We start from the raw sequence: 12,954 nt of genomic DNA on the forward strand, positions 1-12,954 counted from the left end.
CCATGGCTCATCCTGGACACTGAAGACCCGAGAGGCTCACAGAGGAGCGGGGCTGCCTGAGCAGAGGGAGTTGCAGGAGAAGAATCCCTCCACGACTGTAATTGTGTTAGGCACTGAGTGGAAATCAAGGAGACCAAAGGTAAAAAGGTGGGTGGCAGGGCCTCTGGTGTGACTGCATATTTGTTCTCTGAACTCAAGGCCAATTCAGTAAAAGAGAGCACGTCTTTGAGACGAAGAAAGAAAGGTGTGTTAATGTTGTTAGGCAGAATGGGGCCCTGTGAGCCATTGCTTCCAGTCACGGCTTAGGAATGTCCCCACTTCGGCCTGTAGATGCCAGGCCGTGTGTGGGCCTTGGCTCTGGTCTTCTGGTCTATTGGCTTTCTCTTGGCATGGCCCTGAGGCCTTCTGTCTTAGCTGAACAGAATTTTACTGGTCAGACCAAAGGGGAAGGGGTGAAGGAGGGTAAGAAGATTTCCAGGCGGTGGCTGTGGAGGCCTTGGAAGGGATCTACCCTTCCTGCACTTCCAAGGTTCACCTGGCACCCTGCCCGGAGACCCAGCCTGCAGACCCCCTACTCTGGAGACAGTGAGCAAGCGGGTTTCTCAGCCGAAGCGTTATCCAGGCCTCTGCTCAGCATACTGGATGTGATAGCCAAGACTCAAATCCCAGTTGTGCATCCGGCAGAGGTTGTAAGCTATGTCTGCGGCTCCCACAGGCCAAAAGCACACTTATTGATACTAATTAAAGAAAGAGTAGTCATTTCCACTAGCTCCCTTTGAACTACGTGTGTGTGCTCAATTCTCAGAAGGGATTCTGCCTTTGTAATTACACCATTTCTTGCCTATGACAGTGCATGCTATCTGCATTGTGGATCATAAACCAACATGTGTGGACTCCAGGAATCTCAGAGCCAGATCTCCTCTCTGTGAAATCACATATGAAGCAAAATGCAAGCATTCCTTGACCACAGAGAAACTAAGTGAATCAAGTGGATTTTCCAACAGTGAGTCACAAGAATTATTTCTGCCTTTTTATATTAGAAATATCTATTCAATTCCAATATGCTACATGAGCCAAAACACAGAAATCCATGTACATTGTTGGGAATTCAAAATACATTAAAGGCAAATACCATTTGTAGAAACTCTACAGCCATCTGTGAGCACTCTCCGGTATTGAAGACCGTTCAGATCAAGTCTGGAATGGGGTAATTTGGAAAGGTGTGATGGTGTATTATTTACATATGGTACAACAACCTAAGTTGCAAACTCCATCACTTAAGCAGTAGAAAGCTTTGGGATTTTGTTTGTTACTGAGCAACTGAAATTTTGCACTATGTTGATGGTGATCAAAACTTGTGTTGATTTTTATCAATGTCTTTTATACGTGGAGGTGAAATGAGAAGAACAATTGGTTCTTTGAAGATAAACACGTCAGGATTCTCTACTAATTTAATTCACACTGACTACATGGATACACACACACACACACACACACACAAACACACACACACACTCACAATTCCCTAGTGCACTGTCTAACCATGCTCACCTGGAATGAAGCGTACTCTGAATACTCCTAAATATTAAAAACCTGACTTTAAGAATTTGGGGACACAGCAAAATTATTAGGTGTCAAATAATAACAGTGCTAAAAATCAGAAAAAAACATTCACATAACAGATAGTAAAGTGCCTCTTGTTACAGGCAGTTGTTTTCATAGAGTGTTATAGTGTATAATTATGGCAACATCCACTTTTAAATTCAGGAGCTGTCATCCATAACAGAGTCTTTCAACATCACGATAAACAGCGTCAAGATCTGGAAGGCAACAAAACAGAAATTTGTGGAAAGGACATTGGGTATGGCACTGTGAGAAAAAGTTTCTGGCCTGAAACATACATAAGGTGAGACATGGGAGAAGAGAGACAGGGAAGAGTACAATAAATCAGTATTTGCAGAAATGAAAGGAAATTAGCAATCTGGAAATGAAAATTACGAGACGATCACAAAAGTGTAAGAAATTGTAGATAAATATGTGAAGTGTCAGGGGACATTTTTAAACACTGCAACAATAATCAGGATGAAAGACTTTTGAACATTTTTGTCAAAATAATACACTAGTTAGAAATCACACTAAAGTGTACTTTCTGACTAGGATAGAAATAGATGTACTTTGTTTAATGAGCAGAAAAATGCTTTCAAGAGAGACAATTTCTTCTGGAAGTGCACACATATATCTTGGTTCAAATACTTGATGCTGATGTCTTGAAGAGGTAGAAGTGGAGAATACAATGCTGTTACACTTAAAAAAAAAGAAAATGGAATGCCAACTGCTTCATTGGGGAAAATGTTCACTCCAATACTTCTACTAAATAATAATTCAGATTCAACCAAGAAAAAAATGTAGGCATTGTCGATTGAAAGAAACGTTTTCAGAAAGCAAAATTAAATAGTTTCATAAATCAAGTAAGGAAATCAAGTAAAGTTATTTAGCTTATTAGTTTTTTTATGTAGATACGATTTTGAAAAAAAAAGATCAAAAACATCAAGACTCCTAATGGAAACTTATCATTGAATTGAAAATGCTTCAGAAAACCTTACATGTTAGATGAAATCATATTTCTAATGATCAATCATTATGTGTATATTAGGACAAACCTTAGATTAAGGCTTTATAACAGAAAGCAAAATCAGTCATGAGCTCTCTGTTCTCAAGCAATTACAAACTACAAAACAAAGTGTGGGGAAACTGTACACATTTTCCCTTCTGTGTGGAGCTAGATTTAACTCATAAACTTCTAAGAAAATACATTTATGGTTTGCAAGTATATACAAATAAATTAACTGAAGGTAGATTTTTTTCCCAGTCCTGGGCTTGAGCTCAGGGCCTGAGCACTGTCCTTGGACTTTCTCAAGGCCAGAGCTCTACCACGTGAGCCTCAGCATCACTTCCAGCTTTTTTCTATGTATGTGGTTCCAAGGAATCGAACTCGTAGATACTTAAACAAGATGAAAAATTTTTGAATTAGAGAAATAGTTTATGATGCTGTCACCTAGAAAAACCACCATGCACAGTTCTCAATGTGGCAGCTCCTAGCTTTGCAACTGTTCTTTATCTTATTCCTGTAAGTCTTTTTAAACTCAACAAATAAAGTGAAAACAAAACACAACCCTCTTGCCCCCAAGAAATCCGAAAATAGTACTTAATAGTGTTAACTGTCCACATTTTAAATGAAATGGGTGCTTAGCTTTCTGCTTGGCAAACATATGCAGTAGAGGTCTATGAATTAGCTCTTTTGCAGAGTAGTATAATTTCTCCAAGAAGGTTAAGGATTAAGTGGCAACAGTTTGGGCTCAAAGATGTCCTACCTCCAGGACTGTTTTTCTTTTCTTTTTCTGAAGTGAAGCACCCATGTCTTTGCAGGAGTTTCTCGACACTGGATATTTTTGGTCAAATGGAATAGATTGTCTGATGGGCAGATTTTTTTTAACTTGTATTTTTTTTTCTCTGTGAAGAGTGGAAAATGTCAGTCTCTGCTATGCAAGTGTTGTATGTAGAAATTTCTAATTGAATTTCATGAATAACTAAGTAGGGTCTTTACAGCTACCTAGGGGCTCGCTCTCTCTCTCTCTCCCTCCCTCTCTCTCTCTCTCTCTCTCTCTCTCTCTCTCTCTCTCTCTCTCTCTCTCTCACACACACACACACACACACACACACACTTCCATACCACACACCACACACCACACTTAGCACCCTCAGAATTCTCAAACATCAGGAGAGTCCAGGGAAGAGGAGGGATTCCCACTGCCTGTGCTATGGATGCGGGGAGAATTGTTCAGAGGCTCTGTTTCCTACAATTGACAGCAAATACATTGCACTGAACAACACTATTTGTTTGGATTTAGCTTGTGGGTCCTGGGATCATTCATATAGTGTGAAATTTTGACAGCCAGAGTACTCATGAAGACATGGCCTGTCTAATGCTGAGTTCTTCAGTACATAGCTGAAGCCCCACAGGACAGACACACCTACAGAAAACCCAACACAAGATGACAGATGTAAGACAATCTGGGTTACCGAATGCCCGACACGCATATGGACAGTTTCCTCTCACGTCCCTCAGGTCTGACCAATGGAAAAGAACAAATCTCGCAGTGAATTTTAGAAGCAGTTATTGCATAGGTCCCCGTGGAAATCTTGATCCATAAGTTGAGGGAAGAGGAAAGAAGAAGGTAATCATTGACAAGAAGTGAAATCCCATCACAGGGCGACTTTCAACAGAGGATCTTTACTAGGGAGAGATGACTCGGGGACTGGGAGCTTTCTTCCACTGTAGGAGCAGCTTTCTCAGGAAAGGTGTTCTGAAATATGTGTAGACCCTCGTGCCAAGAATTCATTGTAATCCAAACCTCAGAGCAACTTTTTGCTATCTTTCACTTTAAGAAAGGAAGGCATTCATTCAATTTCCACTATTATTCCCAGGACCACATGAGTACATTTAGAATTTAATTGTTAGTCATGTCGGCCCTGTAGCTATAAATTATAGGATATTATTTCAGGACTCCATTAGAAACTCTCTATTTCAAAGTAATAGTTTCCAAGTAAGAGATTCTCATTTATAAGACCACCAATAGAAGTAGCTGCCTCCTAGCCCGGACCCCGGTTTCAAAGAACAACCAGACCTAGGTATTTCCTACTGACATCATGTCGGGCATTTTTAAGGTTTTATTATGCCCATTGGCAATGAAATCTCAGCTATGTGTTTAGCTTAAATAGGAAAGTAACACAACTCTAGAATGTCAAAGGAAAGATCTCTTTTGGGGAAATACCCTGGATTAAAAACTCTAATTTGGTGTCAGACAGTATATGAACCAGGTCCTAGAGGTGTGGGAAGAAATGAAGAAAAGGGGACCTGGAGGAAAGCCCCCAGGGCAGGAGGGACAGAGGAATGTACCACGGGGCCAGGATGCCTGGCAGGAGCTGAGAGGCTGGGGAGGTGGTGCAAGAGGCGGAGGCATAATCAGTAGAAACCTTGGGCTCTACTAGCAGAGATCTGCAATAGAGCAAAACCTTGATACATAAGGCCATATAGTACGAAGCTAATTGAAAGGACCTCCAGGATATTGAAACAAAAGCCATATAATGAGTGATTGTTGTCCTTAATGTACTATGTTATCTCTCATCTCTTTTGCTGTCCCTTGGTTATCTCATATTGTTACAGTATCTCACTTTGTTATCTGATATATTTGATTTATTTGTATTTGGTTATTTGACATTGGATAGGGAAGGGGGGAAAACCCAGGGGGGGGGTGGAAGGGAGGGTATTGGGGACCAAGACATGTGAAAGGGTATCAATATATGTGAATTAATGCACCTTCTATCTGGCAAATATCATGTAACCCTTTTATTAATTACAATAAAAATATATTTAAAACACACACACACACACGCACAGAAGAAGTGGAGGTAGAGGGGGGAGCCTCTGCAGTTGCCAGCCTTCGCCTCTTCTGGAGCCATCACTGGGGGTAGAAGTGCTTACCTTGGTTCATGGACTCCTTACTGACTGGACCTAACTGAGGCTGGTCCAGAAAGAAGCAAGAGGAAGGCAGTCTTAGCCTGCCCACCACAACGTGAGAGAGAGGAGCCGGGAGAGAGGAGGAGAAGAGGGCACAGGGGAAGATGAATGGCAAAATATTCTCCCAGGATCATCTCCAAGCAGGGTCTATGTTCTAAGTAGCAACTCATAGCAGTAATACTTAAGCTGGTGCCTGTTTACCTGAGAATCGAAAGGGATTCCCCTCTCCCCTCCCCACCCCGTCCTTGTTCCTTTTCAGCAGCGGACAAAGAGCCAGAGTACACATGGTACTTTAACTTCCTTCTGCTCCTGTAACTGGGCAGTGATAAAGTGCCTTTGCTTCTTGGTGAGGTTGTTCGTTTTCTGTGGCTACAAGACCCATAACCACACACTTAGCTGCTGAAACCACATCCCCGTTTTGTCTCCACTCTGCAGCGCAGCCTGCTCTGGGTCTCAGGGTGAGTTATCTGGGGAGATAGCCACCACAGACACCCGGGGACCATGGTTAGCCAGGGCCTCCTGCAATGGTTCTGGCTGGGATGGCCTGTTCCCCGACGGCCTTCAGCCATGGCTGCTCTCGGGAAGTCATTATTCTGTGTTCAGGCTGTCAAGGTCAGAGCGTCACATAGTTCTCATGCCTCAACTGTTCCCACCCGGGCAAAACAGCATCCAGCTTAATTCTTGTGTCTGGCAGGAGCCACAGTGGAGCAGGAGAGGGTCCTCTGTGAAAAGGACAGGAAACCTGCTCTGGAGGGAAGGGAGAGGGCGGTGCAGGCTGCTGCGGGATGGAGCCAGGCTGCGCTTCTGGGGCTGCTGGGAGCCTCCCCGCGCTGTTCAGCCTTCCTTGAACCCAGGTCCCAAGCATCGTGGTACAAGGGGAGGGCACCGGGCTGTGACCCTCACCCCTCAGGTAGGCACTAAGTCTTGGTTGGGAAGCCTAGCACCAGCTCATCTGTCCTCAGAAACATTGTCAGCATCTTTGCCAGTTTTCTCTCAGTGGTTTTTTTTTTGAGGGGTCACTTTAATAATAAAGTGACTTCGCTAACCTCAGATCATTATTATTATTGTTATTATTATTATTATTTATTTTTTCTGATGGCCAGGAAAGGAGTTTCTCCTAGGGTAGATCCTGTCTCAGCAAGGAGCCTGGAGCCTTAGCCTGAGAACTAAGGACCAGGTTGTCTGTCTCAAGGTCTCTTCTCCTGTGCTCAAGACTAGAAGTATACTACTCCAGCCACAGGACGTCTCTGACTGGGCGGGCTTTGAACTACAATCCTCAGATCTCAGTCTCCTGAGTAGCTAGGATTTCAGGTGTGAGCCACTGGCACCCAGCCTCCTCCTTTAATGATACATGATCATGTAATATCATCTTCCAATCCTTAGAAATAGACTGTTGGTTTTGCAAGCAACTATAAATTATTAAGAAATAATGAGCAAACTCCCAGCTTTCTATTATTCCAAGGAAATGGCAGTATTGTGTGATAATAAAATAGTGGAGTTCTTAAATTAAACATGTGCATAAAAACAAACCCTTCTCGTTGGAAACCCAAGTGAGTGCCATTAGCCACTTTAGTATCACAGCAGGTAACACAAATTATTATTGCATTTAATTAGCATCCTGACAAGTTGAGGAATTCTGTACTGGCATTCAGATTATATACAGAAGGTGATTTGAAAGTATTTCCTGCCTGAACAACATCAAAGCAAATCAAAGACACGAGCTCAAATCTCACCCGTATTATCAAATACCTGGGGGTCATACACCAAATGACAGAGAAGAAATGCCAAATAAATGCTGCTTTTAAGGCAATACTTCATTCTTTTTCTATTTCAAGTATTCTATGCAAAATCATTGTACTGTGATTTAGTGCTAGTGATTGTCCCCTTTCTTAGTAAATGAAAGTGTGTATAGCATATAATCATTTTAAAGTTACAGCTTCTTGGAAGTGGTGTTATGGCTCAAGGGGTGGGGCAGTAGCCTTGAGCTGAAGAGTTCAGGGACAACAATAAGGCCCAGAGTTCAAGTCCCATGATCAATCAAAGAAAAAAAAGTTATAGCATCTTCCAGTGCCTATTAAATTCTATTACTGGTGATATATTTAATTTTCCACCCCAGAGCTGGGACTAGTGGTGTATTCTTGTAATCCTGGCATTGGAGAAGCTGATTAAGGTGGATTATAAATTCAAGGTCTGTCTGGACACACTGTGAGTCACCATCTCAAAAGAATGTTAGACATTTCAGCAAATGTACAAGTTTTGTCAGCAGAAAGCTATAGAGACTCATAACTGAAAGAAGGTTTTGTGTGGAAAAATAGCCCTAGAACATTACAAACTAATAAAAAAAAGGCAAGGACATTAAAATGCTTTTATATAACACTGACGGCTATTCTAGAAAACGTGTTTACTATTATGAGGAGCTGTTCATATTTTAAAATATTTATAAATGGTGTTAGTATTTACTAATGGTGGCTTACAAATTATATTAGGCAGAACTATCTCACCATGATACTTCCTTGGCCAGAAATTTCTAATGTGAAGCAGAGTAAAATATGCATTAGAATATTTTCATTGCAAAGATAAATTTCTCATTTTTCTCATACTGGAATGTAAATGGAGAAGTAAAATCAAGTATGCTTATGTTGTCATATGGTTTTACTTCCCATGAACATACACATTTCAAATTTGACTATTTTCCTGGATAGCTATAGGAACAAAAATTAGATAAGGCTATTAAAACAAATCAAAACTACAGGAGAATTCTATAGGCCAGAGATTCAGGAGAAATTGAGACACACTGAAATCCACAGGAGATACATTCGTTGTTATTAGAATGATTTATAGCAACATCTACTATTTCTTACTTTTAAGTATTGTATATAAATTTCTGTGACTGTTTTCTATATCATGTGGAGCATGTGAGTTGATACTCAGAAGTCTGTCATGTTTAATTCAACATTTTAAACTGTCTTTCTAAAATTATCATAATTGCTATTCTTTTTTTGCAATATTTTCCTAAGGACTGGAATTTTTATAAAAATGCATGAATTAAAGAAAATATAGTATGTAAGGACCATAAAGGTCATTTCAAAGTTCTTAAAGTCTGAAACTTTCTCAGGGCTAGAGCTCTACCACTTGAGCCTCACCACCACTTTTGGCTTTGGTCTATGTATGTGGTACCAAGGAATTGAACCTGGGTCTTCATGCATGCTAGGCAAGCACTCTACCACTAGGCCAAACTCCCAGCCTGAAAAATCTGTATTTTAATTCTTTTTCCTACATACTACTTACTGCACCTTCAGATAATTCAGAGATTTCTTTTCTACAAGTTAAGTTGAGGATTTTGTGACCAGATATTTTCATTCCTAAAATAGGAATAAGCCAAATATTTTGTCATCATTTTGATGATCAGATGAGCTGATTCAAGTATCTTATAGAAAAGTACAAGTAATCATTGTAAGAAACTCTCAATGTCAGAAACATGGCTGGAGACTCCCTGAGTTTCATCTATTTATTTGGCTGTATAAGGAAATCATTCCAAAACTAAAATTACAAATAAAAATTAAAAAAATTTGAACTTAAAATGAATAGTTTTCATGACACCCAAGTGGTACTGAAAAAACTAAAAATCTCTAGTGAATACCAAATACCTAAGGAGAAGTGATAAAACTCCGACTTCTGACTTCTTCAGCCCCAGGATGTGACACCCATTTTCCTCTTCTCACTGCCACAGGCTGTTCAAGAGTCTCTTTCCTTTTACTAAAATCTTATTACCTGTCTTCAGTGAGTAGAAAAATGGAGAGATTAAAAATAGCTATTTTATTTTACCTGATTAGCCTCGATAATGATCTGCTCAAGTTATTTATGAAGAACAACATGCCTCAAAACTCACTGAATCATAATTTACTCAGGATGCATCATAGAGAAAATGATTCAGAAAGTACTTCTTTATCAATATTATTTTTAAAAACCTTCAGTTAAACTTTAAAAATACAGTGTTGTACTGAATTTTAATTTAACATCATCAGCTGGTTAGACAAATGATTGATTTTTACTTCATGAGACACTGTCAGAGCGTATGTCATGTGCATGACAATGAAACACATTTGACATGGACCTTCACAACCCTCCTTCACAGATCCTAAAGAAGAGCAATTAATTTGGGGGAAGCAAAAGGAGTTATGCTTTCCCCAAAAAACAATATTCATTCTGAATTGAATCTGCATATTAACAGCTTTCATTATTGTCACCATTCAAGCTTTATATAGTATTCATTTCCAACTGCCTACAGCTTTCTTATGATCTGAAAAATGCAAAACTACTTTAGAATTTCTGTATGTGTCTGATTGCCTCGAAACCTATGAGGGTTCCTTAGAATACAAGGCATGAATCATTAAAGGGTTTATTTTGTATCTTGAGCATTGAAAAGGCTTGGAATTCATTTTCAAATGTTGCAAAGCACATTAATGTTTTGTGAGCTTTGATTCCAGCACTCTCACTGAGTGAATGAATTTGCATGTCCATCATTCTACCTGTGCATCAGGTGTACAAAAGGATATGAAGCAAATTCCTCCAGAGTCCAACTTTAAATCACATCAAGGAAGGATCTTATAATGTATGTTTAAAAAACTAAATCAAAAGAGAAGAGTGGCTAGGGAGAGTGGGAGAGTGATAAAGGGAGAGAGATTGACTGGAATACGTTGTTCACGTGCATGGAAATGTCACAATAAGATTCCCCCATTATAGCTAATGAATGCTAATTTAAAAAAATAAAGCAAAATATATAAAATGAAATCAAAAGCTTGTCTATATACTTTTCTAGCAAATAAGTTAATACTTTTTCTTGCATCAAGCTTTATCTGATTTGTCTTCATATTCCTGTATAACATTTAAAATCACTTGCAGATTACTACAAATAATTAAATTCTAAGAATCATACACGTGGTTTGTATCATGAGTTCCTAGAAGCAAGATGATTTCTTGGTTGTTATTATTTTCCAAGGACCACACAGCATAGAGAGCAACATTCTTCACATGCGCTTAATACTTTTGTTTTGGTAGTGTGTACATACAGTTCACTGAAAAGGTAACTCCTTAATGGAAAAGATGTAACTTGTGATCCATGGAAATGACTGTTACGCAGTAATTCAAATTATTCCACTTGAGGATTGCCTTTGAAAATTCAAAACTGAGTAAATCATAAAGAAATTATTCTTCTGCTTCCTTTTAATAATGTGAGCATTAAATTGCTCAGTATTGATTTCCTTCCATATGCTTCTAAGGATAGCAACTTTTTTACGGGCTTCTTTTTCGTTCTGTTGGCATATGCTTTCTTCTGTTGCCTTCCCTTTTCACCTTTTCTTAAGAAATAAAATGGCCACATTTGATGCCAGGCAGGGCGGTTCCTGTCTGGATCCTCAGATCCTGGGGGAGCTTTGGACTGTAGATTTCACAGCCCTTTGAGCTTCATGAGCACTCTCAGAACAATGCAATGAGATCTGGTCTCACAGGACTCTGTCCGAGAGGGTTGACCACATTTGGAAAACAGATGCTGCAAAAGAACTGGGATAGCGTTGCACTCGAAACAAGGGAAAATAAAACAAAAATGAAACAGCTAAACTTTCAGGCGTGGCGATTCAGATCTGTTAGAGTCCTGGTAGAGTCTCGGAATGTCAGGACTGATTCTGGAAAATTCCAAGAAAACAAAACACAGCATGGAAGCCTGGTGTGGGTGGCTCAGCCTGCGGTGGTCGCTGCTCGGCAGGTGGGGATCTGAGGGGTGCCATTCAGAGCCAGCCCAGGCAAGAAAGGCTGCGGGACTCCACTCTGTCACCAGAAGAGTGCAGGTGGCACTGCGCTCCTGCGATGCCATCCACAGCCAGGAGAAGAACTGACTAGAACCCTGAGCCCCCAGAAAGGCCAGCGTAAAGGGGGAATGCTAGGTTTAGTACTTCACAAAGCACAATCACGTCACAGACACACTAAACACTTCAGCGAGGAAAAGGAAAACGACCACTTTTGAAAAGGAGCCATAGAATGGAAAACGAATTCAAACATTTTGAAGCTATCAATAATTGGATTGCTTTTGTGTCCATTAAAATGACATGAACATGTCTGTAAGTATTGTTAGTTTAGGAGAACTTCTTAAATTACTCTTGCCTTATCTCATCAGAAGAAACATACTCCATCAACCAAGCATAATTCATTAATTTGTTATTATAGAAATCTCATGGTTGCTAGTCTTCAAGGATTCTAATTTTAAATGTAAGCAACCGTGAGAGTTAAGTTTTCCTGAAAAAAAAAATGTGAGTGAATATGTTTGAATTTTAATTGTTTTGATTCTTCTTTCATTATTTCATTTAGGAAACAATTCAAAGTTCACTTCAGAGGTAATCATTAAAATGCATCTCTTAGATTTAGCCTCTCAATAATTTTCTCTGCCTGCCTGGATTGGATTGTTATACTTGTGAAGTTCTTTGGCATGTTCCGGATTACACTGCAGAGTGAGAAAAATAATGAAGTCCTTGGCTTCCTATGGTTTATGCTGTAGTTGGGGACGGGCAGCTGAGAATTATGCTGCATGGATGTAGGCAATGTTCTCTGACAGAATTGCCAGTAGGCACTTGATAGAGAGTCGAGGAAACATACTTCAGTAAGCCCTTATCAAGGTGATGTGTTCAGACAGCCCCTGAGCCTGTCATCTGCAATTAACTACCACGACAGCTGGAAGTGGAGCTGTGCCTCACATTGCAGAGCATTGCGATGCCCTTGAGTTTAAAAAAAAAAAAAAAGCTCAGGGATAGTGCTCGGGTCCTGACAGGTCCTGAATTCAAACCCCCGGACTGCGACAAGAAAAACAACAACAGCAGTAACAACAACAGCAAAGGTCACAGAAAGAGATCACTGCAGAAAGCATCCCAAAGGTGGGTCTGCAGTGAGTGGCGGGGAAAGGTCAAGGTGACTGCAAGCTCACAGCGGCCCTGCTCGCCTTGAGTCTCTGCAAAGGCGGTTTGTAGGCAGCTCGGCCTTGTGCACTATGTTCTGTGAGGTCTATATTCTGTCTCCACAGATGTGCCGGGATTACTGCCAAACACCAAGGGGACTGAGGGTGATAGTTCAAACACTGGTTTCTGCTGGACATCTATCTGACAGAGACAGGCAATGAATCTAATCGATGACCGCAGATTAGAGGCCAGACTCCGAGCACTGCTGCTGAAGGGGAGGAAAGATTTCAGAACTATTCAAGAGGTAAAAAGACTTAGTGATGGACCTTGTGTGTGTGTGTGTGTGTGTGTGTGTGTGTGTGTGTGTGTGTGTGTGTTCCTACTACTTTACAGCACATCCTGTGAAATACCACATTTGGCCCTTAAAAATTATGT

Source organism: Megascapheus bottae, chromosome 23 (genome assembly GCF_031878675.1).
Source record: "Megascapheus bottae isolate mThoBot1 chromosome 23, mThoBot2.hap1, whole genome shotgun sequence".
Lineage (NCBI taxonomy): Eukaryota > Metazoa > Chordata > Mammalia > Rodentia > Geomyidae > Megascapheus > Megascapheus bottae.